The sequence below is a fragment of the Balaenoptera physalus genome (genome assembly GCF_965194825.1).
Source record: "Balaenoptera physalus genome assembly, chromosome: 11".
In the NCBI taxonomy this organism is placed as follows: Eukaryota; Metazoa; Chordata; class Mammalia; order Artiodactyla; family Balaenopteridae; genus Balaenoptera; species Balaenoptera physalus.
Window position 1 is genome coordinate 97,186,632 of NC_138896.1, and position 26,836 is coordinate 97,213,467.

At 36.7% G+C, this 26,836-nt stretch overlaps 1 protein-coding gene across 5 annotated transcripts in view; it reads left to right on the forward strand.

Moving 5' to 3' along the window:
* Positions 1-26,836, forward strand: part of CNTN4 (contactin 4) — a 928,656-nt gene that overhangs the window by 231,464 nt on the left and 670,356 nt on the right. For 4 of the 5 annotated variants that reach the window (XM_082412135.1, XM_082412132.1, XM_082412131.1 and 1 more), the window contains one exon: positions 6,035-6,090. The gene's annotated coding sequence lies outside the window, so the exon portion shown is untranslated. Of the gene's footprint in view, positions 1-2,236; positions 6,091-26,836 lie in introns of those variants that run through there. The other variant, XM_082412134.1, reaches the window with a different exon arrangement.

The following is a 26,836-nucleotide window of genomic DNA, read 5'->3' on the forward strand; positions in this document are numbered from 1 at the left end:
CAGTAAAATAAATGCACATTTTCCCTGCAGTAATGACTTTTCTTCTCACTTTGTGAAAACTGCAAGTACCCTTGTTATCGAGAGATAATCGTGTTTTAGCAGTGCCACTTACTGTGCCCAGTGAAAGTCCCAAGGATGTGATTATCTCTTAATAACTCTAAAGCCTGTTATGTATCATGTTGTATTGTTGTTTACGTTGAGTGTGTGGGGGGGAACCCATTAGTGATTTCTGTGGTCAATATTATACATCATGATAATGACAGAAGAATCAAATGAGCATTTGTTTGCTTGTAGCTAGACAGCACGATTAGAAATGCATCCCACTTCCCACTGGAAAATGCATTTAAATGTAATCTCTTTCTTAGTATTAGTTTTATAACCCGGATATTAATACTAAATTATGTCAAGCCAAACTAATGGAAATTCTGGAAATAAACATGGGTAATTTAATGTCTACATGACCTTTACCTCTCACAGAAAGGTCAGGTTGGGTTTTAAGTACCTGAGAAGGAAGTAAACACCCATGAGAAATACCTGCTGATTCAGTGATGGAAAATGCCATCGATAACGTAAGTAAAATAGAATATGTGTAAGGAGAAACACCTTAAATGTAATGGCCTTTGAGAATATGGACAGCCATTGAACGGCATCTCTTTCACCTTACGCTATCTTTTCATGTTCAAAAAAGCAGTAAAAACAGACATCATTTATTGAATACCTGCTGTATGCCTGATAGCTTTCATACATTCTATCGTTTTATCTTCACAAGAACCTTGCAAGGTAGTTAATATTGTTCCTCATTTACAACTGAGGAAACGGACATGGTAGGGGTTAAATGACTTGCTTGAGTTCATGTAGCAGGAAAGTGGTGAAGCTTAGATTCTGACCTGAGAGCCCATGTGTTTGTTATCCACTGATTATGTAAAGGCTTACTGCACAGGAGGCTTCAGTGCAATCATAGACTTGTAACCGCTGTGATCATGTACACGTTTATTATTAGATACATACCTTTCTGAGCCCAGTGAAGGTGAAAGAGCCCACTGAGTGAAAAGATTCCTGTTTCTCCCTTCTAATTTTGCATCCTACATCTGTGAGAACTGAAACAATTAGAGATGTGCCTTTGGGTTTTTTTGAACATTTTCATGAGACTTATTTTCATTCCTTTACCTGTCACTTGGGAAGGATTGTTTTGTCCTGAATAAATTACCAACACACCATTTAGTTCTGAAGTATTGGGAAAGGTCTAGATCAGTACATTTTGTTCCCTAGAGTAAAATGATCCTTTTTGACCCAGGCTTTACCAGCTGCTGCCTCTTTATAGTTGCTTTTTGCCAGGAAGGTCTATGGTCATTCATGGATTTCTGGTTCTTTTGTGTTGTGATATAGCCAGTGCATTTGTGTTGATACCAGCTGATTCGTTCAGAGCTCTGATTTGTCCGATCTTTCTTTTAGTGGAGGGAGATTCATCCATTTATTAATTTGTTCATGTATTAATGTCCTCTCTATTCTCACATGTGCTTTTTTATAATAAAAACCATCATTAAAATTTAAACATAACTTAAAGTTATTACAACAGCAGGTAAATGACATGGATGGTAATATTGGAAAATATAATAAATTTTCAGTGATTTTAAAAATTAAATATTTTATGCATATTATGAGCTGGATACTGCACTTTACATAGATTATCTCATTCTGCCCTAATAAAAACAGTGTAAGGTGGGAGTATAATTAGGATGCTCATTTTATGCATAAGGAAGCTGAACTTAAAGAAGATGAATGGAATGAAAATCTTTCCTCATGTTCTTGTTCAGGGAGAGGCTATTATACAGTCAGTGCATAGATGCATAGTTTCTTTGCTTGTGTAAAGCAGCACAAAGGTGGTATGGAATAATTCCTGTATTTTTGCCCCATTTCAAGGAATGGACTTGGATGTCTGTCTACCTGATTTATCTCTGTGTATGCTGGCACATCTGAAGGGAAGTTTTACCTAAGTCACTTTACCCCTGATAAGAATATGGCTAGTCAACTTTTCTTCCAATAAGGACTGAAAAAACATTTCCTAATTATTAAATCAAAAACTTCTCAATATCTACCTAGGCATCAATAGAAATTTCTTTTTAAGACCAGCCATGAAAATCCACTATGGAAATTGAACTTATTTTTAGTGTGCATCCCTTACTATAACTTAGTTTTTAAGTTGGATTCATTGATTTATTTAGTCACCACATTTAAAGAGCACATGTTTTAGACCAGGTTGTACTAGGCTCCGCAGCTGCAATTTGAAGAACAAGACAAATTAAGACAGGTAACTGTTTCCCCACAATAAATGATGTGTGTTTGTGTGTGGTGTGGGTGATAAATATATTGTGATTGTTGTCATGCTGAATATAGCAGGAGCACGAGATCCAGTTTGGAAATATTATGGTTTTGTTAAAAGGGTTATTTCAAAAATATTAATCTATTACTCTGTTACATTTATTTAAATGATTTTTGTTTGTTTTTTTGGGGGGTGGTAGAGTAGTAAACTTATGATGACAGCAAACCCTATGATGTAAGGGAAATTGCTGTGTTTCTTCTCCTAGTAATATTTTTGATTAAATGAGTAAATGCAAACGTAAAAACTATTGGCCTATAATAGTAAAGAATAGCTGACTATGATTCATATTCAGGAGCCAGGAAAATTTGTATATGAGGATTTCCTTGTAAATAAATGGATAGCGTGATGGAGTGATTTTTGTTTGTTTCTATCTGTCTATTTTTCACCTGTATGTTTCCCTTAGTTTCTTTAGACACAAAGATTGGACTTGATATTATTCATGGAAAGCTTGCCTTCAGTGGGCTTATTTCTTGACAAGCAATTGTTTAGTTAAGATGCAGAAACCTGCTCTAGCTGACAGAAATAGAAGCGCTGTTGAAACCACATGCCAGGCAAAACTATGGCCGTCTCAGAACAGAAAACTAGATAAAACCTGACCTCATGAGGACTTGACTTGAAAGGTCGAGAGATGTGGCTACTTCTCACCCCTTTTACCTTATTTTCATTCCCTTGTTTCTCTTGGGGATGAGGAGTAAGGGTATATGTTATCTCAACTCTCTCTTTTCTCAGAATGTCTGAGATTCATTCCCCAATTCTCTCCACAGACTGGCTTCTTTGCCAGTTATTCCACCTTTACATGCTTGGACCTCTTGTTGCAATTCAATATCTCTGAGAGACTCTTACTGGCTTAATATGGGTTGAGTGTTCATGAGTGGTTCAAAGCTGTAGCCAATTAGGGTGAATCACATAGTGCGTGTGGCTTTCCTTTTTAGGAACTATGGGTAGGGCAAGTTCTTTTAGAAACAGATGTCCGTTCAGAGGCCTTCATGGGAATGAAGATATTCATTCAAGGAATCTCAGATATTCCTCCTTACTTTTCCAACCTTTCCATCGTGCTTTCCATTCTCTGTGGCATCATTCTTTGCTTGGTGGCACCCAACAAATCTGATAAATGTATTCATGATGTTAGCCCATCCAACAGGTAAATTCTTTTGACCAAGTTTCCCTCAGGAAGCAATTCCTAAAATCAAAGGGGTGGGATTAATGCTAAGATTTCTAGACAATGGGGAAATTCTTTGAAGTATGTGTTGTTTTTAGGTGCTGACTTTACTTTTTGTGTGTATACTCATTTGTCATGAGACTATTCATAATGGATGAGAAACTCTTAACAATATTAATATCAAGTTACTGGTTACCATATGCCAAGTAGTAGACTGAATACTAAATTGCATTATGTTACCTACTTTTCAATTGTTTTTTGAGGCTGAATAACATTATCCTCCCCACCTTATAGGTGAAATTGAGGCTTGTGTCAGTTAATGAATTGCTCATGATCCCATGGCTAGTAAATAATTGAACCAATATCCCATCCCAGGCAGCTTTTTCAGAGATTGTGCTTTTAAACAAGTGGAACATAATTATAATTTAATGAATAAAGTTAGAGTCTGTTTTCATTTCAATTCTGTGTCATTCCGGTGGATAAATGTAATCCTTACTTTCATTCTGTGAAGAAAAAAAAAAAAATGTATATGCCAAGATTGTAGTAATAATTGAAAAGAAAGAATGAAACCTTGACCAAAGTTTTTTCATTTTTGTTTTTAGGATAATTCTGATTTTAGCTGTTGTTTCTGATATGTAAGGTGGAGTTGCAAATGATGCCAACAGCTGTAAACAGAGCTTTACCTTCTTACCAGTGGGTATCCTTAGTGTAAGAAAATAGTCAGGCTTTGAGGCACATACACATATATACAGCTGGTGAGCAAACATATTAAAATAAAACAAATAGTGATGTAGTTATGGTTCATGGTTAAGTTGATAACATTTTTTTCTATTTCATAGGAAGCACCTCCTTAGATTTGTTAGGCTCATTTGTGACACTTTATTTTTGGAGAATATGTAAGAAAGGAAAGAAAAAAAAATTACATTCTTAATATATGAGCAATATAAAGAACACATGTTTGGTTCTTACCTTCCAGACATTATTGATACTAACCTGAAAGTAAAGGTAGTTAGGTACTTAATAAAGTGATGAACTATTATGGTACCCAGCAGGGGATAGCATAAGATTAAGAAGTGATAAGTTATTTATGGCTAGTCAAGAAAATACTATATTTCTATCCCAATCAAATATGCTATGTTTAAATGTAAATTAGATGAGAATATTATAGTTAAATATGTTTTTGAGTGGCTAATTTATATATATCTACATAAAATGATATTTTCAGTTATAAAATATTAAAAGACAATCATTTTACTCAGAAGTAAAGTTAACCACAGTAGAAGTTTGGTTAGCAGATACACACATATACATAAACATGAAGCTACGAATATATACATTTACTCTTAGTAATATCATGTATATATTTTCCTCAGAAAAACTATTACTTCAAGGAAGAGTACTCCCAGGTAGAAAATTATTTTGCAATTAAAGTTTAACTTGGTGGATTTAAGAGAAGATATAATGCCATATTTATTGGAAGAGTTTTTGTTTTGTTTTTGTTACCTTCATTTTACATATTTATAAAACTAACAAAAACAATAGGATGCCTCCTAGTTCATTGCTTACCTTTTCGTTATTTAAAATCACTTTGTAACATATTTTGTTAGGAAATGGTCGCTCGTAGTGAATTTGAATACCACAGAATGTCACAGGCTCCAAGAGCTGGTAAACTAACAAAGAAGGGATAGAGTGGTGAACTGACTTGTCAGTACTCACACGGCAAGTCACACAGCTAGTTTGATTTGGTTTGTTCATTTACTTTGTTTCTCTTGTTTGTTTATTAGTTTTTTATATCCTATATATAAAGTATGAGAGAAGTAATACAGTATTTGTCTTCCTCCCTCTAACTTATTTCACTTAGCATAGTACCCTCCAAGTCCATCCATGTTATTGCAGGTGGCAAGATTTCACCTTTTGTAATGGCTGAGTAGTATTTCATTGTATATGAATCTTTTTTTATCCATTTATCTATTCATGGGCACTTAAGTTGTTTGCATATCTTGGCTATTTAAAATAATGCCGCAACGAACATAGGGGCACATGTGTCTTTTTAAGTTGGTTACCAGATGGGAAGGGGGACATGGGGAGGGCAAAATGGTTAAAGGGTGACAGATGGAAAATAAACTTTTGTTGGTGAGCACACTTTTTTGGTAGGGTATACAAAAGTAGAAATATAATGTACATATGAAACATATAATGTTAATAATTAAGGTTACTTCAATAAAAATAAATTTAAAAATTTTAAAAATACATGAGGTAAAAAAAACAAAAAACCAGAAAGTGCACACAGCTAGTGAGACACAAAGCAAAGAAAAAACCCAACCTCCTAATCTAGGCGATTCTACCAAGCTGGAAATCCACACCAACTGTATTTAATTTTTATTTCCTTCTAGTTTAAGTTTAGAATGGGAATAATTAAGCATCAGCTATGTATAGGAATATTGATACTTGAAAAATGTATTTATTTGTATATTTTTTGTTTTTTTTAATTCTAGGAATTGTTGACATATAGTAACTCCACAGCATGTGGCCCCAGGAACTGCCCTAAATGGTAAGCTTCCCACAGGGAAGATGTTTTCTTACATTCATTTCACCTTTGATTAGCATCCTTAGTTACTATGGAAACATTGAGATCCTTTCCTTAGAGAGTGGTACCATGAGATCATTTTTGATGTTTTTCTTAGGGTTGAAGTTAATGAAGGTAGTGAAGTCATATAAATTTAAGCCTTGAAAATAGGAAGTTGAGACCTTTCTGGGACCTTTCTGGAGAAGATACTTGAGGCAGATTTTTGGTGGTTCAGATTAATTTGATAATTCAAAAACTTCAGAATTTGGCATCATGGAGAGAGTCCTGGGAATAAAATGAAGGTTGTTGCATTTTTGCCCATGGTTTACAGATAAGACGTTTTCAGTCAAATCTTCAAAATACTAAGTTAACTAGATCCTAAAATTGAAGTCTTTTAGGGGTAAAACATGACTGTTGTAACTTACTGTCTATAGTGCACGCAGTTTTTTCCTTTATAAAACATACAGGTCTTAAAAAAAAAAAACTGTTACTGTTTTAGTTTCCTAAGACTCCTGTAACAAAGTACGATGAACTGGGTGACTTAAAACAATGGAAATATATTTTCTCATGTTGAGTAGGGAAGAAGTCTGAAATCAAAGGGTAGGTTGGGCTGTGGTTTCTCTGAGAGCTCTATAGGAGAAATCCTTCCTTGCTTCTTCCATCTTCTGGAAGTTGCCAACAATTTTTGGTGTTCCCTGGCTTGTAGTTGTATCACTCAAATAAATCTCTGTCTTCACATGGCCTCCTCCCCTGTGTGTGTCTGTGTCCAAATTTCCCTCTTCTTGTAAGGACACCAGTCCTTATATCAAGGCCCACCCTAGTCCAATATGACCTCATCTTAACTTGATTACGTCTGCGAAGACCGTTTTTCCAAATAAGGTCACAATCACTGTTATGGGGATTAGGATTTCAGCATATCTTTTTGGGGGACATAGTTTATCCGTAATAATACCTGGCCCTTAAAAGAAACAAGAGTGATCGTGAAGTTAACTTTGGTTAACTAGACATAAATGGAGAAAAATACTAACCTGGAGGGTAGTGGTAGAGGAAGATCTCATTGCATTGCTTTACACAAAATAAAATGCTCACTTACTTTAAAAGATGCAGTAATTATCTCCTGATGGCCCAGTTGTCTCCCAAACAATATAATCAAAATATTCAGTCATTCAGCATAAGGATTGATGACAATGGGTATAAATATCAGTGCATGCTTTTGACTCTCAGGGAATTTTCTTAACACCCTCTATTGAAAAAATATGTAGAAGAAATTTTATTTCACTTGATTTCTCAGATGATTTTCATAAGCGAAGTTTGAGTAAGGTATCCTTTACCAATTAGCTATTAATCCATAAAAAATCACCCCAAAATTCAGTGGGTAAAAACAGTAACCATTTATTATTTCTCACGAGTCTGTCAGGTCAGCTGCTTAGATCTTCTGATATGAAACAGATTCCCCCAGTCTTGCTGGGTGCATTTGTGTGTCCGGGATCAGTTTGTAGGTTAGTTGGGGGAGCCTTGCTCCCTATGGTTTCCAATCCTCCAGTAGGAGCCCGGCTTCTTCTCATGGTGCTGGCTTTATTCCAAGATATTCTGAGTGTTCTCAAACTTGCTGTGAACTTCTATCTTTACCTCCTCAGACTTGTTGAGCTATAATCCATCCCACACAAGACAATAGGATTGATCTTCTTAAATCACATTCTAAAGCTAATCCAACTACCAAAACCACCTGTAAATCTACCACTGTTCCCTGTTTTTCTTGGATCATTTCCAGCCATTTAACATGGTTTCAAAAGATTCTACATTATTAGGCTCTTGCTTACCTCTCTACCTTGCTTTCTTTCCCCCACCCGACTTTCCAAAATAGGTTCTACCAGCCTGAATTTCTTTAAATTGTTAAAATGTGCCGTCTTTTCTCTTGCTTGTGCTCATTCTGTCCCTTCTTCCAGGAATAGTCGATTCTCCTCCTCCTGCTTCCTTCTCCTATCTTTGTGTGATCAACTCACTCACTTCTTCCAGGAAGCCTTCTATGTTTTCCTTTGCCTGAATTAGGCTTCCCTCTGCTGCTAACATTGATGTGAACAACATTATAATCACAGTGTACTGTAATTACTTGCCTGATTATCTTACTCTCCCACCGTAGACTCTGAAGCCAGTGATTACATCTTCTTGTACATTATGGTATTCCTAGAACCTAGCAGTACATGCACAAAGAATGTCCTTAGTAATTATTAGTGGAAAGAATGAAGGATTCTTTTCTGGACATCATTTCTGCTCCTATTCTTCTGTCTTTAAAGGTTTAAGTTGTTGGACATTTTTGGAATTAATATTGAAAGGCAGAGGTCACCTTCACTCAAATTTTCCTGATCCTCCTTTGGCCCTGTCTTAAGGAGGGCTCTGACACCCTCCGGTGCCCTGGCTTTTTGTTTTCTGTAAAAGTAGTAGCCTGTGGAACAGAACAGCCGCAAAACAGGGTTATTTTGGTTCACGTGTTTGCTCTTTTTTTCTTTTAATTTGAAAAAGAAAAAGTTTAATTTGTTGCTAACACTTGAAAATTAGATTTCACATGAAATGATGATTTCTAGATTCTCTTAGAAGGAATCAGATTATCTTTCTACCCTGAGCCTGCATTCCCAGATGCCAGGGGGCTTACCTGAGCAGCAGGTGCCTTCCTCTACCTTCAGTTCATCGTGCCCCATCATTTACTACCTATATGGCCCTGGCAGGCACTTGAGTTCAATGTCCTCAGCTACACAGACACCGGAATTGATGGTATGTGGTAGCTTAACTTGGCTTCTAAGAGTTTGTCTCTCTTGAACCAAAGATGATAGGTTCGGTGGCTGGATGAGCCATTTAGTTGTTGCTGACATATATGTATCAACTACGTGAAAGTAATTTTGGCTTCGTGTTCAGAGGTCTGTGCTTAATTTCCTTCTCAAATGCTTGAACAGATAAACTAATCTATCCAAGACTCTTTTTTCCCATCTGTAAAATGGAGAAATAGAGACTATGATGCTGTGTATGGACTTGCATCATGTAAAGTTGCTTTGTAAAAACCACAAAATTCCACCTAACCTATACACACAGAGAAAAAGGAAGAAGATTGTTAGTTCTTTTTTTCTGGATTGGTACAAATAATTTTCATCTTTTGTTAGGTGATATTAATTAAAATAGATAAGGAAAATTAAGTATCCATACATACTACAACGTGGATGAACCTTGAAAATGTTATGCTGGGTAAATAAGCCAGATACGACAGGCTACGTATTGTATGATTCCATTTATATGAAATGTCCAGAATAGGAAAAACGATAGAGACAGAAAGCATTTTAGTGGTTTCCAGGAACTAAGGGCAGAGAATAATGTGAAGTGGCTGCTGCTGGGCCCACGGGGTCCTTTTTGGGGTGATGAATGTGATCTGGAATCAGATAGTGCTGGTAGTTACGCGATCTTGTGAATATACTACAAAACACTGAACTGTGCAGTGAATGGTGAATTTTATGGTACATGAATTATATCTCAATAAAGTAATAGGATATGAAATTCATGTGTTAGGATGACAAAATTTCTGTTTCAGATATGGCAACTAGGGAGTGTAACAAAATAAGCAGGTTCCTTGGGTTGTCACTCAAATCAATATACACTGTCTTCCTAAAAGTCCTGCTGTGTCCTCCAAAGCCAAAGACCACGTCAGATTTCTAATTGTAAGAATTCATCATTTAATACAATGGTTATGAATGATGGGGTCAGACAGAGATGGGTTCATTTTTAAAATTTATCGATTAAAACTTCTCTAAGCCACACATTCCTCAAATGATAAAGTAAAGGTACTAATAGCCATTTTGTTGGGTTATTGTAAGAGTTAGGAAGAACAAATGTCAAGTTTTTACCATGGTGCCAGTTACAAAACAGCTCCTTTATAATTTATATCTATATATACACATATATATAGATATTTAAATATATATATATATTTGAATTGAAGTATAGTTGATTTATAATATTATGTAATTGATGCATTTTAATTAGTGTTATTTGGTTGTAAGTATTAGGCTATAGATTTTTGGCGACTCAACTAGATTTTTGGCGAGTCAACTGTTCCAAAGTTGGCTTTTTCTGGGGGGTGGGGGGTGGCGGGCATCTGGGCCAGAAAGCAAAGAACAGCTAGAATACTGCTAGTGCTTAATGAATTTAATCAGCCCCGCAGGGACTTCTGATTTAGCAGGGAAATATTTCACAGAGAAACATGATTTTTATGCTTCCTGTGTTCCTCTTGGTAGTCGACAGATCCTTCCCTGGCAGAGGTAACATTACCTGTGCTTAGAGAGGAGCATTAACATACCGTGAAGGTGATGTTAGAACTAAGAGAACACATCCCTGTGGCCTTATATTAAAATCCGTCTGTGCATGTGCTTCTGAATGCAAGTCAGGCTGTTGCCAATAAGAAAATAAACTGCTGCCTGAAAATGTATGATTCAATTGTCCATCATTTTTATTATTTATGATTTTTTCCCTTTAGAACATGGTAGAGATGCTTTTACCTTTGGCTTTGTCTTTGGAAATTGAAATTAAAATCATACTGTGGGAATATAGAAGATAATTGAGTTATTCAGTGAAGTATACTATAAATTGTAACATTAAGCAGAATTGTTTAATCTTCATTATGAAAAAAATGACTGTGTGAATTGCTCCATTTGATCCAGTGGCTGCTTTATGCTTTTCCTTATGGATAATGGAAAGAATTATGCTATGGTGAGTGGCCAGAATAGCCTGAGACTGCATCATTTGTTCTCGGAGCAAGTATGTACACCAGCATCTTCCTTAGGACCTGGCAATATGGTGACAAATAAAATATGCACGTAGCCTCGAATTCTGGGTTTGATACCTAATAGGCGTGGCAGGTAATAAACAAGTAAAAAAGTACTAATTGTGTTAGGTGCTAGGAGGAAAGGAAGAGGATGCAACAATAAAGAAGCACAGCTGATAGCTCTTCATCAAGACTAGCTTGTTATGTGACCCTGGGTAGGCTGCTTCTCACCAAAGGGCGTCAGACTTCTTTTCACATAATGATTTGACCCTTTGATATTAGGGGATGATCCTCTTTCTGTTCAGAATAATGCTTTTTGACATCATATTTATTTCATATCATATTAAGATTACTATTCCTCCCTTACTTAAGTTAATTTTTGCCAGGGGTTCCTTTTCTACTTTGTTTTCAGTCCTTATATGTCATTTTAGGTGTGTCTCCTTTTAGTAGCATATAGCTGTATTTTTTCCATCTAATATTTTTTTCTCATTTATCAAGGTAGTTGAAAAGTTCCCACTTATTTTGAATCTTGAACGATTTTTGCATTCTTCCTACCATCTTATTTTGTGTCGACATATTTTGTGTGAGGTTTTTTTTTTTTGTTTCTGCATATTTCTTCTTTACTGTATTCTAATGGACCAACTGATTTTTCTTTTATTCTACTATTCCTTCCCATTATTTCGGATTTCTTACTCTATTTCTGTTTGTAGGAGGCTCCCTTAATTTTAAGCTTAGCAATGCCAAATTTAACAGTGTTCTCAAATAAAACCTAAAATTCTCTAACTCTAATTGTACCACTCAAAGTTCCAAGTTTTTGTTGTACACATAGTATTTTAGTTCAACTTGATTTTTCTCACAGTTAGTGATGCTAGTTGTTATATTTAATATAGTTAAGGCTTCATTTACATAGATTTCCCTATATATTTACCTATTTATTGTTCATCATTATTTCCAGCATCCTGCTCTTTTGTGTTCAAGTTCCTTTTACTTAACACACCCACGAAATATTTCTTTTAGCAAGTTCTCTTAGTGGTAAATTCTCTCTTTGTTTATCTTTAAATGTCATTCTTTTACCATTATTTTTGAGTAATATTAAACTAGGTTGGGAATTCCTAGTTGCCAAATTTTTCCCCTCAGTACTTTGAAAATATTGTTCTATTGTTTTCTACTCTTTATCTACTGCAGATTTTGAAGTCTTCTGTTAGTCAAATTGATGATCTTTTATATGTGATCTCTTTCTTTCTGTTTTCTTTTAAGATTTTCTCTGTTTGGCGTTCTGAAGTTTCATAGTGATTTGTCCAATTATGCATTTATTTTTAGTTTTTCTCATGTGATGCCTTACTTTCAATCTGAGGACATGTTCTTTTTTTCAGTTTTGGAAAATTCTCATTCATCATTTATTTGAATATTGACACTCTTAACATTTTGTTTTCTATTGTCCTTTTCTACATATCTAAGTAGACATATTTTGGACCATTTATTTCTCCTATCTGTAATGCCTAGGTATCCTTTTAAATGTTCTATTTCTTTACATCTCCATTTTGCTTTTTGAGAAAATCCCTCAGATTCCTCCTCCAAGTTTTAAATCCTTTCTTCATCATTGTCTACTCTGTTATTTAACATTTTATATCAGTCAAAATAGCAAGTTGATGCTGCACTAGCAAACAACTCCCAAGTCCTATGGGCTAAAGCAACAGAAGTTTATTTCTCCCTCACGTTACACACCCAGTGCAAGTTAACATGGGGGCTCTGCTCATTATATTTACTCAGGGACCCATGTTGATGGAGTCATTGTCAGGAAATGATCCCCTAAGTGCTGAGGCAACATACAGAGAACCTGTGGGATCATGAGCTAAGCCTGAAAGCTTTTTCCCAGGATGGACACATGTCACTTTTGTTTACATTTCATTGGCAAAAGAAGTCACGAGGCCATGGATGACTCCAAAGAGGGCAAAGAAATACAATATTAACATTTGCTTGGAAATAAAGGACAATACTTGTGAAAAGCACTTAATTGCAATACCAAATGTCTGTTGGCTTTTAAATTTTCAATTATTTTTTTTTCCTTGAACTTCTATTTGGTTTATTTCGTTTATCTTCTGTGTGTCTTTTATAATGTTCTGCTGTTTTATTATGGGTTCAATTCCTTTTTATCACTTTCCAAACTCTTATTTTCTATTCATGTTCATGGTCTTTTATTATTCCTAGTGCTTACATTGCATATATCTTTTTACTGTGCTAGCGGATTCATTTTTGTGATAGCTTTTTCTTTCTCTCATATATTTCGTCATTTTGTATTGTGAACTCACGTTAGGTATGTTTTTTTTCTGTGGGAATGCTGTGAACCCTGTGCTGTGAAAACTTAGACCTAAACTAGTTTTGCTTTTGCTTTTGCTTTTACCAAGGTCCTGGGATGTAAAGTGTCCCAGACCAATGTTAATTTCCTACGCCTCATGAGTAGTATACATTTAGATCATATACTTAAGCTTGGCAAAGGCTTGGAGTTTCATTTTCTTCCAGGGGGCACATTGAACCTGGTGCAGACAGCAAAATTCCAGACTGTGTCTTGAGGCGGCTTGAGATCACATAAATGGCTCTCAGCAGTGACATCGTCTCCAAAGAGTGTCCCATCTGGTACCTGCCTCTTGGGCAGATGCTTCAAGATTAGTAAGTGGGTTCCTTTCACCTACCGCCCAAGCGCTTTTCACTGCAGTGGTTTTGTGCTGGTTTTCGTGTTGAGTGATTCTGTACATGAACCTTTTATAAAGCATGTTTTCCGTTCCCTGCAGCTTTTTAGTTTTCCTGAGCATATGCCCCTTTGGTTTTAAAATGCAGACGTTTTGGGGGCTCATCTCTGTTGTGCAGGATCTAGCCATTGGGGTGTTTGATGTGGAGTTCAAATCCCTCACTCTCCAAGGAAAATAACCCCACCTTTGTAATCCCTCCTGTCTGTGGATTGCTGTGGCTGGCATGTGAGTTTTTCCTTGGTGAGCCCATACGGCTTCCTCTTGTACCTGTCTCAGTGCTGTCCTTTTACCTTTTGTTGTGGAGACGCTCTTCAACTAGTTTTCAGGTCTCTTTCTGAGGGAATTATTCCATTTGTAGCTGGCAATTCCTTGTGTCTGTGAAAGAAGGTTAGTTTAGGATCTTCCTATGCCACCATCTTGAACTCTCTAAACGGTAACGTACTTTGCCTGTAATAAGTTAATGGAAACTCCTCTCCCACTCCCTTTCCCAATAGCTGGAAATGGATTAAACAATAGAAAATGGAAACCCTGAGTCTTGTATTGAATTTTCTTTGACACAGGATTAGCAGTCAAGAAGCACTAAGTGAAACAAGGTAAAAAACATACAGGCAACTACTGATGGGAGTTTTAGAAGGCAGGGAAGAAGTGGCTCCCCTGGTGTTAAGTGCTCATATTATATATTAACCAGGGATAAGCCCCGTCCTTGCTATAATTTGAGTCAGATCAGAACTGAACATTCAAAGCAATTTGCTGAATACAAAAGAAATCTTTGGGTTGTCTGCTGAGTATACAGCCCTTTCGCTTAGAAATATCCAAGTGCCACAGCTCAGGCTGAAAGGATGTCCGGGTGTCTCCTTGTACCACAAACTGATAGGAGCAGGAGATTTTTCTCTTTGAGGATTTTGATGAGGACACAGAGATGAGACCTGAGCAAGGGAGCCAGTGGGTCATGCTAATCTTGGGCTATTTAAACTGACTATGACTGCATACTAACACAGAAAGAAGAATGTGAAAAGAGAAAAGAAAACAACATGGCAGAGAGAGAGAGAGAGCTGAGTGACCGCATGGTCCCAGAAATAGAGAAAGGGTAGCGCCTTTACACCTGCCCTGTTGGTTGTGATTTTAGTCTAGCTGTACCTTGTAGCAGTAGGTTTTCAGAGATTCCTTGTATTCTTCCAGGAAACTTTTTGCTTGGCCTGCTTTAAGGGGTTCTCTCTTTCTTAAAACTGAGATTTCTTGGCCTGGGCATTGACCACATGTGCCCTATGACAGCAAATTGATACTGTCTATTTTTAAAAACCAAGACTCCTTGAAATCAACATCATAGTTTTAAGTCATTGACTGAATGACTGGGAGATATTAGGCAAAACTTCTCTAATTCTTTTTATTTCTGTATTCCTACCATTACACATAAATAAAATTCCATTATGATGTCCAGACTCACAGGTTAGAAGTTGGGACAAATGCTAAAGCTACTTGAGAAACGGGCAAACTGTGCATAATTCAAGGATGTTACTAAGCAGATGCTAGTTTGAGGGCATTAAGATCAGTGCTGGCACCTTTAAATAGCTAATACAGCTTTCTTCCGAGGCGGCTCAACTACTGACACAGTGCGGTTTATCCACCGGGAGGCTGTGACTCACTTATTCTCCCAATTCCCCTATGTAATCGGACACAGTGTATCCCCAAGACACTTCCTGCTGCTAATGCTTCCATTTCTATCTTGGAGCCTTTTGATTCGTATTTTCCCCAAATGGCTTATGTCTGCTTGTCAAGTGGGGTTCTCACCTCACTTGGAACCCCTGGCTCTTTGATACGGAAGAGCAGGCTGGCAAGAGGAGCTGGCATGCCACAGAAACCGTGCAAGCAATCAACAGCTTCTTTACAGCCAAGTGTGATTTGTCTGCAGCGCTGGGCATAAGCGGCTCAGCACAGCTGTCTCCTCCTATGGCAGATTCTCATACACAAAGTTCCGGTTAGTATTTTACCACCGTGTGGAAGGTAAGAGTTTGGGTGCAACAAGCTGCTCTGACATCACCCTGGTGGCTGCATTTCTTCAATCCTATGTGCGTGACCCCTTAATTGGCACTTGAAGTTCAAGAACATTCAGTTCCTGTTACCTGCAGACCTATGAACAGTGATTATGAATCTTGGTCCTGGAATCAAGAAGGATCTGAGTTTGAATCCCAATTTTACCCCAGATTTACTGTAAGATATTGGGAAACTTATATAACCTCTCCAAACTTAAGATTATTTATTTTAAAAAAAATGAAGAAAATGTTAGAACCTACTTTTGGGTTAGATTTTTAAATTTTGAAGATGAACATGTGTTCATAAAGATTAGGCAAGTGCCTGGCACGTCATATGTGCTCAAAATCAATTAGCCGTTATCATCATCATCAAGTGAGGACTGCTATGGTTTAAAGCATGTCTCCTGTGTTCTCCCATTTCTGTTGAGCACAACTAAATGTCATTCAGTTCTTTAGGGGAAGTAAGATCATCCTCCTTCACTTGAGGGTGGAAAAAAAAAAACTTTTGGGAAAGTAAATTCTCACCATTGACACGAGGAAGACTCGCCATCATTGTGGACGAAGCACAACTCTGAACTTCAGGACTGCTGTTCGGTGTGAGTGTGAATCTGGACAAGTCATTAACAATTCTGAGCCTAAGTTTTCTCAACTGTAAAATGAAAGTTCTGGCCTGGATGTTACCTGGGACTCTTTTTTACTTACTGTGTTGTAGGAGTTTCCTCTTCCTAGTTTGAACGTTAAATGATCTCACATTCACGGTAGGAGTGATGCTATACAGTTCTCCAACTATGCAATAAACAGAACTTGAGCTTCAACAGTCAATATGTTTCAGGTAAACTCAAGATAGGGACTTTTAAAAGTAAAGAATTACTAAGACATAGAACCATTACATTGCACCGAAACAATTTTTATTTCATGCTTTGTGGGGAGGGGGGCTGTGTTAATCAGGATTAGTTAGGCTCTACTGTAATAATCAAGAATATTAATTGCTTAATATAGTAAAGTTTTATATCTCTCTCTCACAAAGTCTGGTGCCTGTTGCCTGCTTTGCTTCTCATTTTCCTTTGTTGCATTGGCTTTGCTTAAATTTTCCTTGGATAGTGAGACATCTAGATTAGTTCCTGATTAAATTCAATTTATAAGCATCAATTAAATATTGACTGAGAGCTATTCATTTCTAGCTATTTCCTCAGCAAAAAATTAATAAAGAGACATTAAGAGGGATTTAGACCCTCAGTGAATAATAGCTTTAGATGTCCCTTGAAGACAGGACCACCCCTAGAATCCTACATCCTACTCTGTTTTATCTTTTATGTAGCCATACTTATTACGTCTTTATCTTATACTTGTACACAGCTCTCTACAGCAACTGCCTTTCTCTTTTTTTCAAAATTATTAGTGTTAAGACAAATTTGTCCTTGTATACTTTTGATGCTCCTTCTATTTCACTGCCATCAACCACTTGGTGGAGGCTTTTATTTTCCTGCTATTTTTCTTCCTGTGGAGTACAGATGAGGTTAAGAGGATTACTCAGCAGCTGTGTCCAACCACCTGCTCTCCAAATCCTTGGTTTTCAAGCTCTTAAGAACACTGCTGGGGATACCTTAGGTTCTGTCATTACCAACGCGGTTAATCCTGCACGTCCCTAAGATTTGGCATCCACCTACCTTGAAGGCAGCTGTAATTACGGCTCTCCTTTAAAAAGCTTCATTCTTCCAGCAAGGATCCAGTTAGCTTTCATTTTATCTCTAATCTCTTATTTCAAAGGTGGATTAAAAGGTAAAATAACCACAACCACGTCTATAGGGCACATTCAGTCGTTGACCTTTGAGACAAGTGCCTTTCTCACTTCAAAATAGATCTCAGTGGGGACAGTAGATTGCTCTGACTGTTCCATGCCCTGCCCTCAGCAGACTCACCAGAGATATGTTAACATCCTCCTGTTGTATGGTATTTCATCCTTTTCAGATAAAGTTGGCTGTTGTTTCCTTTCATTTTCCCTGCACTGATCCCCAAGTTTAAGCGTCTCATATTACTCTGGCTTGTTTCTGGTTGTTTGTTTCAATGTACTCAGTTCAGAATATTGGTCCATCAGCACTCTGAGATCTTATTCCAGTTTGTATTTGAATATCTCCACTGGGGTAACATTATCCAAGTCATGTGCTTGCAAAATCAGAGCTATGCTAATAGTTTGCATATAGTCCATCGGTCTCCTGAAGCCTGGATTTTTAATAAATTTTCTGTACAGTCTTTAGACAGATATATCTTTATTTTTTCCTTAAAATATATGTGCTTAAGACAGAACTGACAGCAAATCATTAGCTTTTGGGTAATATCTGTTAGGATATCTTCGACTTCTATGTTCAAATCCTGGGAGTGGTTTGGACATGACTTTTAAAGAGGATACTCTAAAGGGAATTACACTATGTTTTGGGTGGTCTGTGAAGTTTACATTCTTTCATTACACATGTAGTTAGAAGGGTGATTCTGCCCTGAATATACGAAATTCACGACTTGGTTTTGAAATTTTGACAAGCTACCATATGTCTTATTTTAAACATGTCAAGCTAAAAATGTACCCTAATTCTTTTTTTTCCATATGATGAAATAATAAGGCATGCTCCTTCAGAAGGCCTCTTGAAAAAGTGTCTTATGACAATCAACAAACACTTTATATTCATATTACCTCTTGAGACCCTTATAATAGCAACTGTAATTTCATTCAGTCCATAGGTTTAAAAAGTCATGATGGTTCTTCACATACTTATAAAATATCACAAACCAAGTGGGCTTAACATGTAATTTTTTCAATAATGTATGTTAAAAAAATTCTATTAGAAATAATTGAATAATTAAATGTTAGAATATTGGGAATGAAGTAGGGTCTTTCCAAAAAACTTGCCAGTTCTAAAGTTGCTTATTGTAGAGAAGAGGATCCATTTACTTGAGGCATTGAGTCCCAACTTCTAACTTTATAGATTGGGAAACTTAAGCCCAACAATATTTAATGATTTCTCTAACATCACACAATTGGTTAATAACAAAGTGGAAAAAACACAGGAGACCTGTTATTCAGTCTGGTTCTTCTTCCCATTAATTCATAGAGAGATATGTCATAGAGTTGTGAGATCATTGTGGATAATATAGTTAGAACATCATTTCTAACAGATTAGAAAGTTGATGCTACAGACTTCCAGTTTTGAAAACATCATGGATTTGGCTACTGTAGACCAATGTCCACCTAAAAACACAAAGAAATAATGAATAAAATCATGTGCATGGATCATATGTAAAAGGGACCCACCTACTAATCTTGAAGCATCTGCCAGGGAAGAAGGAACCAGATGCAATACTCTTTGGGGACACAGTCACTGCTGGGAGCCATTTACGTGATCTCGAATTACCTTGTTAATACCAGTGCTGGTGGGTTCCATTTTGGAATGGCATTTTGGAAAAGATAAACAAAATTGACAAACCTTTATCTAGACTAACCAACAGTAATGAGAAAATTAGAGATGAAAGGAGAAGTTAAAACTGTTACTACAGAAATACAAAGACTCACAAGAGACTACTATGAATAATTATACCCCAACAAATTGGACAACCTAGAAGAACTGAATTAATTCCTTGAAACGTACAGTCTTCCAAGACTGAATCACGAAGAAATAGAAAATCTAAGTAGACTGATTACTAGTAAGGAGATTGAAACAGTAATAAAAGTCTCCCAAAAACAAAAGCCCAGGGCCAGACGGCTTTATTGGCAAATTCTACAAAACGTTCAAGGAAGATTTAATACCTATACTTCTCAAACTCTTCCAAAAAATTAAAGAGGGGGAAAGCCTTCCAGACACATTTTATGGAGCCAGCATTACGCCAATACCAAAACCAGACAAGGACACCGTAAAAGAAGAGAAAATTACAGGCCAGTGTTCTTGATGAACATAGATGCAGAAATCCTCACGGAAGTATTAGCAAACAAATCCAACAACACATTAAAAGAATAATATAGCATGATGGAGTGGGATTTATTCCAGGGATGCAAGGATGGTTCACCATTCACGAATCAATAAATGTGATGCATCACATTAACAAAACAAAGGGTAAAAATCATATGATCATCTCAGTAAATGCAGGAAAAGCATCTGTCACAATTCAGCATCCATTTATGATAAAAACTCAACAAAGTGGGTATAGAGGGCGTACCTCAACATAATAAAGGTTGTATATGAAAAACCTACAGCCAACATCGTTCTCAGTGGTGAAAAACTGAAAGCTCTTCCTCTGTGATAAGGAACAAGACAAGAATACCCTCACTACATTTATTCAACATAGTATTGGACGTCTCAGCCACAGCAGTTAGGGGAGGATGTAGATCCTGTCCTGTGGTTGAGAGGTCTTTTTTGTGATGTCTAGCTGTTAAAATCTGAAGAGTTAATTTTTACAAGAGATATTTTAATACCCTTAATGATTTTCATATTTTTACTAAAAATTCCAAGACTGTCAACACAATCAGATTTATGCAGACTAGATGACATGGTGCCTGTTTATTATTACAACTTGATGTCTAGACCAGTACTTTTCAAACTTAAATGTGCCTACAGATCACTTTGGAATCTTGTTAAAAATGCAGGTGCTTTTCCAGTAAGCCTGGGTAGGGCCTGAAACTTTAATTTCTACCAAATTCCCAGGTGATCCAGATGCTGCTGGTCTAGGGATCATGCTTCAAGTAACAAAAACATTAGGATATATATATATATATATATTTTTTTTTTTTTTTTACATCCACAATTGGTGGATTTTTCAGAACATAAGAGAATATCCTAAGTTCTTATTTGAGACCTGAACAAAACAAACCTCAGTGTAGTGAGATAACTTGCATAAGGACGCTCTGGTTTGTAGCAGTGCTGGAATTAAAAACTAATTTCTGTTGATTCTAACAGCTTCAGGGACTCTCATATTTATTATGTTGATTCCATGCTCTTTTGTTCACTTAGTAAAAGTGCTGCATTCATAGCCCTAATTCATTGTCACTGTCTGGTTTTCAGCTCAAGCAGGTACTGGAAATATAAACATGCACACAGAAAGACAGATTTATCTGTTTATCAGCCAAGGTTTTTCAAAGCAAAACCCAGGATGCAGAGAGATTGTTGATAGACACTAAAATTTTGACACCTGGGAGTATATTTTCAGCAACAAGATGAGTAACTAGGGCGAAAGGGGACCGATGAGAATTAAGCTCAGATTTATTAAGGACCTTTCCAGTGAGTGGGTTGTATCCTTTCTCAAAGCAAAAATAAATAGTCTATAATTTCAATTATATGATCCTGCAACATGTAGTTTAGCTTTGATTAACTGCTATAAATAGCCATCATCTTCTTAATCCTGTATATATTTGGTATCATGCTTTAACATCTGTAAATTAAAAATACTGTGGTAGTCAATATATTTCTGAAAGAATATACCATATTTCAGTTAGAGGTTTTTTTTTTTTTTAATTAATTTATTTTTTGGCTCCGTTGGGTCTTTGTTGCTGCACGTGGGCTTTCTCTAGTTGCAGCAAGCGGGGGCTACTCTTCATTGCGGTGCACAGGCTTCTCATTTTGGTGGCTTCTCTTGTTGCGGAGCAGGGGCTCTAGGCGTGCAGGCTTCAGTAGTTGTGGCTCACGGGCTCTAGAGCGCAGGTTCAGTAGTTGTGGCACACGGGCTTAGTTGCTCCGCAGCATGTGGGATCTTCCGGGGCGAGGGCTCGAACCTGTGTCCCTTGCGTTGGCAGGCAGATTCTTAACCACTGCGCCACCAGGGAAGTCCATCAGTTAGAGGTTTTTAAAATAACTCTAGCGACTGTCTTTTGTGCAATAAAATGCATGATTTCTGCACTTTGCATTTGATTATTAAACCTACTGTGTAGCAGAATCAGTGGTCTGGGAACATCTATTTACCCCCCATGCAACATTCTTATTTAGTGTGGATGAGAGAAAGTCTGCTGGGGCAAATCTTTTCATTGGGTTTCTACCAGTTTTATCTTTGGATAAAAAGATACGCAAAAAGGATACAGTATTTCTGTCTATTCAAGACGGATATCACAGTCCCCTTAGCAGTTTGAGTAATAACATGTTTTGGTCATTGTGTGACTTTGGGTAAGCTTAGCATTTTGAGCCTCAGTTTTTGCATTTATGACATGAAAATAGTAATATCTATCTTACAGGGTAATGTGGGTAAAATGACAGCATATTTAAAAGCATTTAACCAGCACTTGGCATGCTAAGCTCTCAGGAAATACTCTTTTCTTCTTATTCCCTGAAGCATTTAATATCTCCAGGAACAAGCTGTAGCAAAATAATTCTCTTTATTTATTTACCTCAGGCACCTAGAATACTCTTGGGTAAGTGAAATAAGTTTTAATTGTAACTGGACAATTAATAGTGTAAACTTACTGTGGGAAAAGTAAAGGAAGCATGCTTTCCAGAACCAGTTAAAAATGAGTTTTGATAATCTATTATTTCATATGCCCCAAATTGCTTCATCTATTAGCATGTATAAATGAGAGTTAATGATAAATAATAGCAACCCAAATCAGCACTAATGTGCATAGACATTTTTCATCATGTAGCTATAATGGTATTATTAGTATCAATTTCTTGGTTATATATTGGAGGGGTATTGGAGGGGTTTTTTTGAATTTTGTAAAAATCATATTTTTGTCCCTATATAGGTACTTAATCGAGGAGAGTAAGTCCCTTTTAAAACCAGAATAGGTGAATGAACAAATATGGCTGGTCCAGACATAGGGTGTGTGTCCAAAAGCATGCATTTTTCTCTCTTGCAATTCCATGAGCTTCTAAGAAGAGGTACTTTCCCCTTCCTTCTAGTTGCTGTTAGGTACTACTGGTGGGTTTATGAATATGTCATATTTGTATCAAGTCATCTAATTATTCTGGGCCTTTTCACCCCATCCAAGTAAAATCATCATCTTCTTTGACAGAATTGTGATAAATATTTATTTGCGGGTTTTAAACAACCAATGGCAGCCCTGTGAAATAATGAAACAGTGACTTTATATGATTTGATGCCACACAGATACATCAGTCAGGTCTGCACCATTTAATTAGCTGGACGTGAGTTTACAGATAGAGTTGACTCAGTTATAGCTGGTCTCATTGTCTGGTTGGAGTGGAGTGAATACAATTATGTAATTATTATGATGTATAATGTACATTGTAAGGCATTATAATGTATGATACCCGCATGTTCACTTCGCAGCCCCTCTCTGGGATTGCAGGAATGTCTGTTACTAAGAGCTTAGGTACTACATTTCCAGAAAGAAGTTACACAAACATCAAGGGAGTTTAATCATTGTGATCTATAACAAATCATCATCCTCCAGTTAAGTCTGAGGGAATCCCAAACTAGCATGTGCTTAACATAAATCATGTATATTTCATTGCTCATTTACTCATTCATTCACTTGTTACACAGATATTTTGGAGTTCCTCCGAAATTCTCACTACTGTGCAATATAGTTATAACCACATGCCTTGCCTGAAGGGATTTAACAGAGCAGAGTGAAAACTAGGTGAACAGATATTCACTCTACCTTCTGACTAGGCCTGTCCTCTTTGGAGCACAGAGTATATGGAAAACTTCACAGGGGAGGTGACATTGGAACAGGATGGTGAACAGTAAGTAGGAGACAAGATCCAGAGCACTTCTAACAGAAGGTCATTTAGAGCAAGAATTAATGATTACTTTGTATTGCAATTTTTAGCAGTAAAAAATGTTTTACTCTTCAGGTCAATAATGTTTCTAGAATCTTTAGAATTTTCTTCCCCCCCCCACCAAAAAAACAATTCTATTTCATCTTTCATTGATCTGAAAAGACTGAAAAAATATAATTTTCCCAGTGTTTTAGTCTTCTGTGTTTGCCCAATGAAATGTGGACACAGTCTTGCGTGATGCTGAAAGTTGACTTTAAACCTTTTCTGAATGCTCGACACTTACCTCTCCTGAAAGCCTGGTGTGGTGTTCACTTTTTCTTCTGGTATAATAATAATCACAGTGCTGATGGTTGTGAATGTTCCCCAGGGCTCTGTGGTGGGTACTGTGCAAGGTATTACTGCTTTTATTAAGCAGTTTATAATGTTGATTAAGAATTGACATGGCCACGGTAAATTAACGTGAGACAATACATAATGAAATGCTAACTCCTTGGAAAAGGAGAGATTCTTTTTTAAGTCTAATAGCATTTTTTTGTGTGTCTCGGTTATTCTTGTATACTTGTATTAACACCACCCACGTAGGTTTGCAACTCATCAGAGCAAAAACTGTGTTTTAATACAGATACTCTACATCAGTGGTACTCAACCAGGGGATGATTTTGTTCTCAAGGAAATAATTGGCAATGTCTAGAGATACTTTTAGTTCTTACAACTGGGGAGTAGGTGCTATTGGTATCTGATAGGTAGAAACCGGGAATGCTGCACTGTACATGATGCATTGTACATTGTACATGATAGCCTCCTCAACAAAAATTATGTGGCCCAAATATCAGTAGTATTAAGGCAGAGCAACCCTGCTCTACACTCTACCTAAGGTCATTCTGTGACTTAGTTGTTAGCTTATAGGTTTATGCCTCAGTATAAAAGGGAAATTAATTAACCAGTGTGTGTATGCAACTATATTGGAATAAGAGCTGAATAATTAGGCTGGAAATTACATGCTCTGCTATAAAACAGAACTAAATATTTTCTTTTATAGAATAAAAACATTTTCACATAAAATAGCTGAAGAAACAGCTCCTCAATTAACACTGTGTGACTGTAACGTTAGTGACTTTGTTCTGTGAGTGTACATCTGAGCATTGATTGTTAACGATAGACACAGGCATTGCTCTCATTAGGTCTATAATTTCATGGGCTCAAGAGACATGCTAAACAAATAATTATAGAAATGCCTATTAAATTAAAATTTAGATGAGTGTTTTATGATACACGGGGTTGTCTAAGAACTGTAGGAGGACCTGAGTTAGGAAGGTCTGACAAAAGTTCCCGTTTAAGTAGAAAAAAGGAGGAGTGAGAGTTGACAAGGCCAAGGAAGAACCCCAGGCAGAGGGAACAGTACAGGCAAAGGGTGGGGAGGTAGGAAAGGGCTCGGTGCACTCGGAGAACTGTCAGGGGTCAAGCAGGACTAAGTGTAGCAGTTAAGGAGAGTGTCTTGAGAATTAGGCAAGACCCAGATCAACCGAGGTACTGTAAGGCCGTGTAAAGAATTTTTAACTTTATTCTAAAAATAAGATTCGACTTTTAAGACTTTCAAGCAAGAGAGTGACTATGTTAAGATTCACATTTAATGCCTAATATAGACATTTAGAAAACATTATATTCTAAGTTTCTACAGGAGCCTCTCTTATAATACTCTAATGATGGGAAGGGCCGTGGGTGTCTGTATCTGAACCAATCAAGGCCCGGTGGATTCTCTCATCTATAGCTGTCCAAGTCTCCCCTATTCTGTGCTTCTCCCTTAGTGAACCTGGTTTTTAATCAATTTGTGGTGAAACATCACTTATGTGATACCAAAAGGAAGCCAGCATCTTTCAAATGCCTCCTGTGTAACAGGGAAGGGAACTAACATTTATTGGTTATTTACCAAGTGTAAGTACTCGGCTAAGCATGTCACAGCTATCCTTCCTCTAAGGCAAGTGCCATTTTTCTCATAAAAATCAGAAAATCAGGTCTCAGATCGTAAGGGACTCTACTAGTTTGAGATCCCACAGCCAGTAACTGGTAAAGATGTGATGAAAGTTAACCTCTCTGATTCCCAAAACTCTAATTTTCTCCGTATATACTACAGGAGATAGGTAATTTTTATGTCTTGTTTTTGAGCTCAAAATAACCATGTGAAGCAGATATGATTTTGCTTCTTTTTTTTTTTTTTTTTGTAGATGGGAAAATTCTGTCCAGGGTGTCTTTGTTAACAACTCCTGGGAGATGCGGTTTAGATCCACATGGGTCTGACTCCAAAACCGTATTTTCTTTTCACTGCACCTTTATGCTGTCACCAAAAATTACCAAAGTCTAACATCTCCCCTCTTTTTATAGACTTCTGTGCAGATGGAAAAAACTGGTCAGCATTCTCTTCAGAGTAGCTTTCTATATAATTTAAAGTCCTCTTCAAGGTGGTATTGACAGCAAGCTTCATAAAGGGTGGAATATAGTAATTCTGTTGAAGACTGAAACAATAAATAGTAAGGGAACACATAATCTATAGCTTTAATGTAGGTGATTTTCTACAAATTGAAAATAAATAATGTGTATTTATTTGAAAATAAATATGCGTAATGAATATTTCCAATTATATGATCTCTTCTTAATGATCACTGAATAATGGAATATTTATAACAGACTAGGCAAATTTATATTCCGGCCGTCTCAGGACCAGAGCTTTGCTTGGATGTGGTGCTATCCTATTTCAGTGCTACTCCTTAACCTTGTGTTTTGTGGGCAACATGGAAGAGTTCTACTAAATTAAGTTAGGAAATCAGATAGCCCTGGGTTTGAACTCTAGTGCTGAAACCAGATGGCCATATAACTTTAACTTTCTGATCCTCTGAGCCATCTTCTATAAAATGGAAGTATTTCTCTCAGAGGAATTGTCAGAATATTTTTACAGTGCCTAGTACAGGATCAGATAGGAACCCAGTAAACTATCATAGTTTCTACACTTGCTGTTTCCAAGGACCACTAAGTGTTGGCATGTCAGAGGAGGAAGGGGTGTTACTGCAATCTTTGAAAGTGATGACAATAAAATTTCCATTTTCCAAACTGTCAAATGTTAGCCTGAGTTACATCATTTCTGGCATTCTTCAATAATACAGCCATTCTAGATCTCTTAATTTAGTTGAATCCCCGAAGAACAGTTAAATTGTTATATAATGCAGCTTTGCTTAAGAAGCAAAGGATGTCAATGGAGAGTGTATTGCATTTTGTTTTGGAAGTTGCAAGGAAAAGGAAAAATTATGCAGAATCTGATTTTATGAATCTTGGTTTCCTGTTAATTGAAAGCATCTATTAATGATTCCAACAAAGTTAAAAAAAAATTGTTACTATTTTTAAGAGAGACAACTCCATGGTGAATCTAGGCCATTGCCATGACAA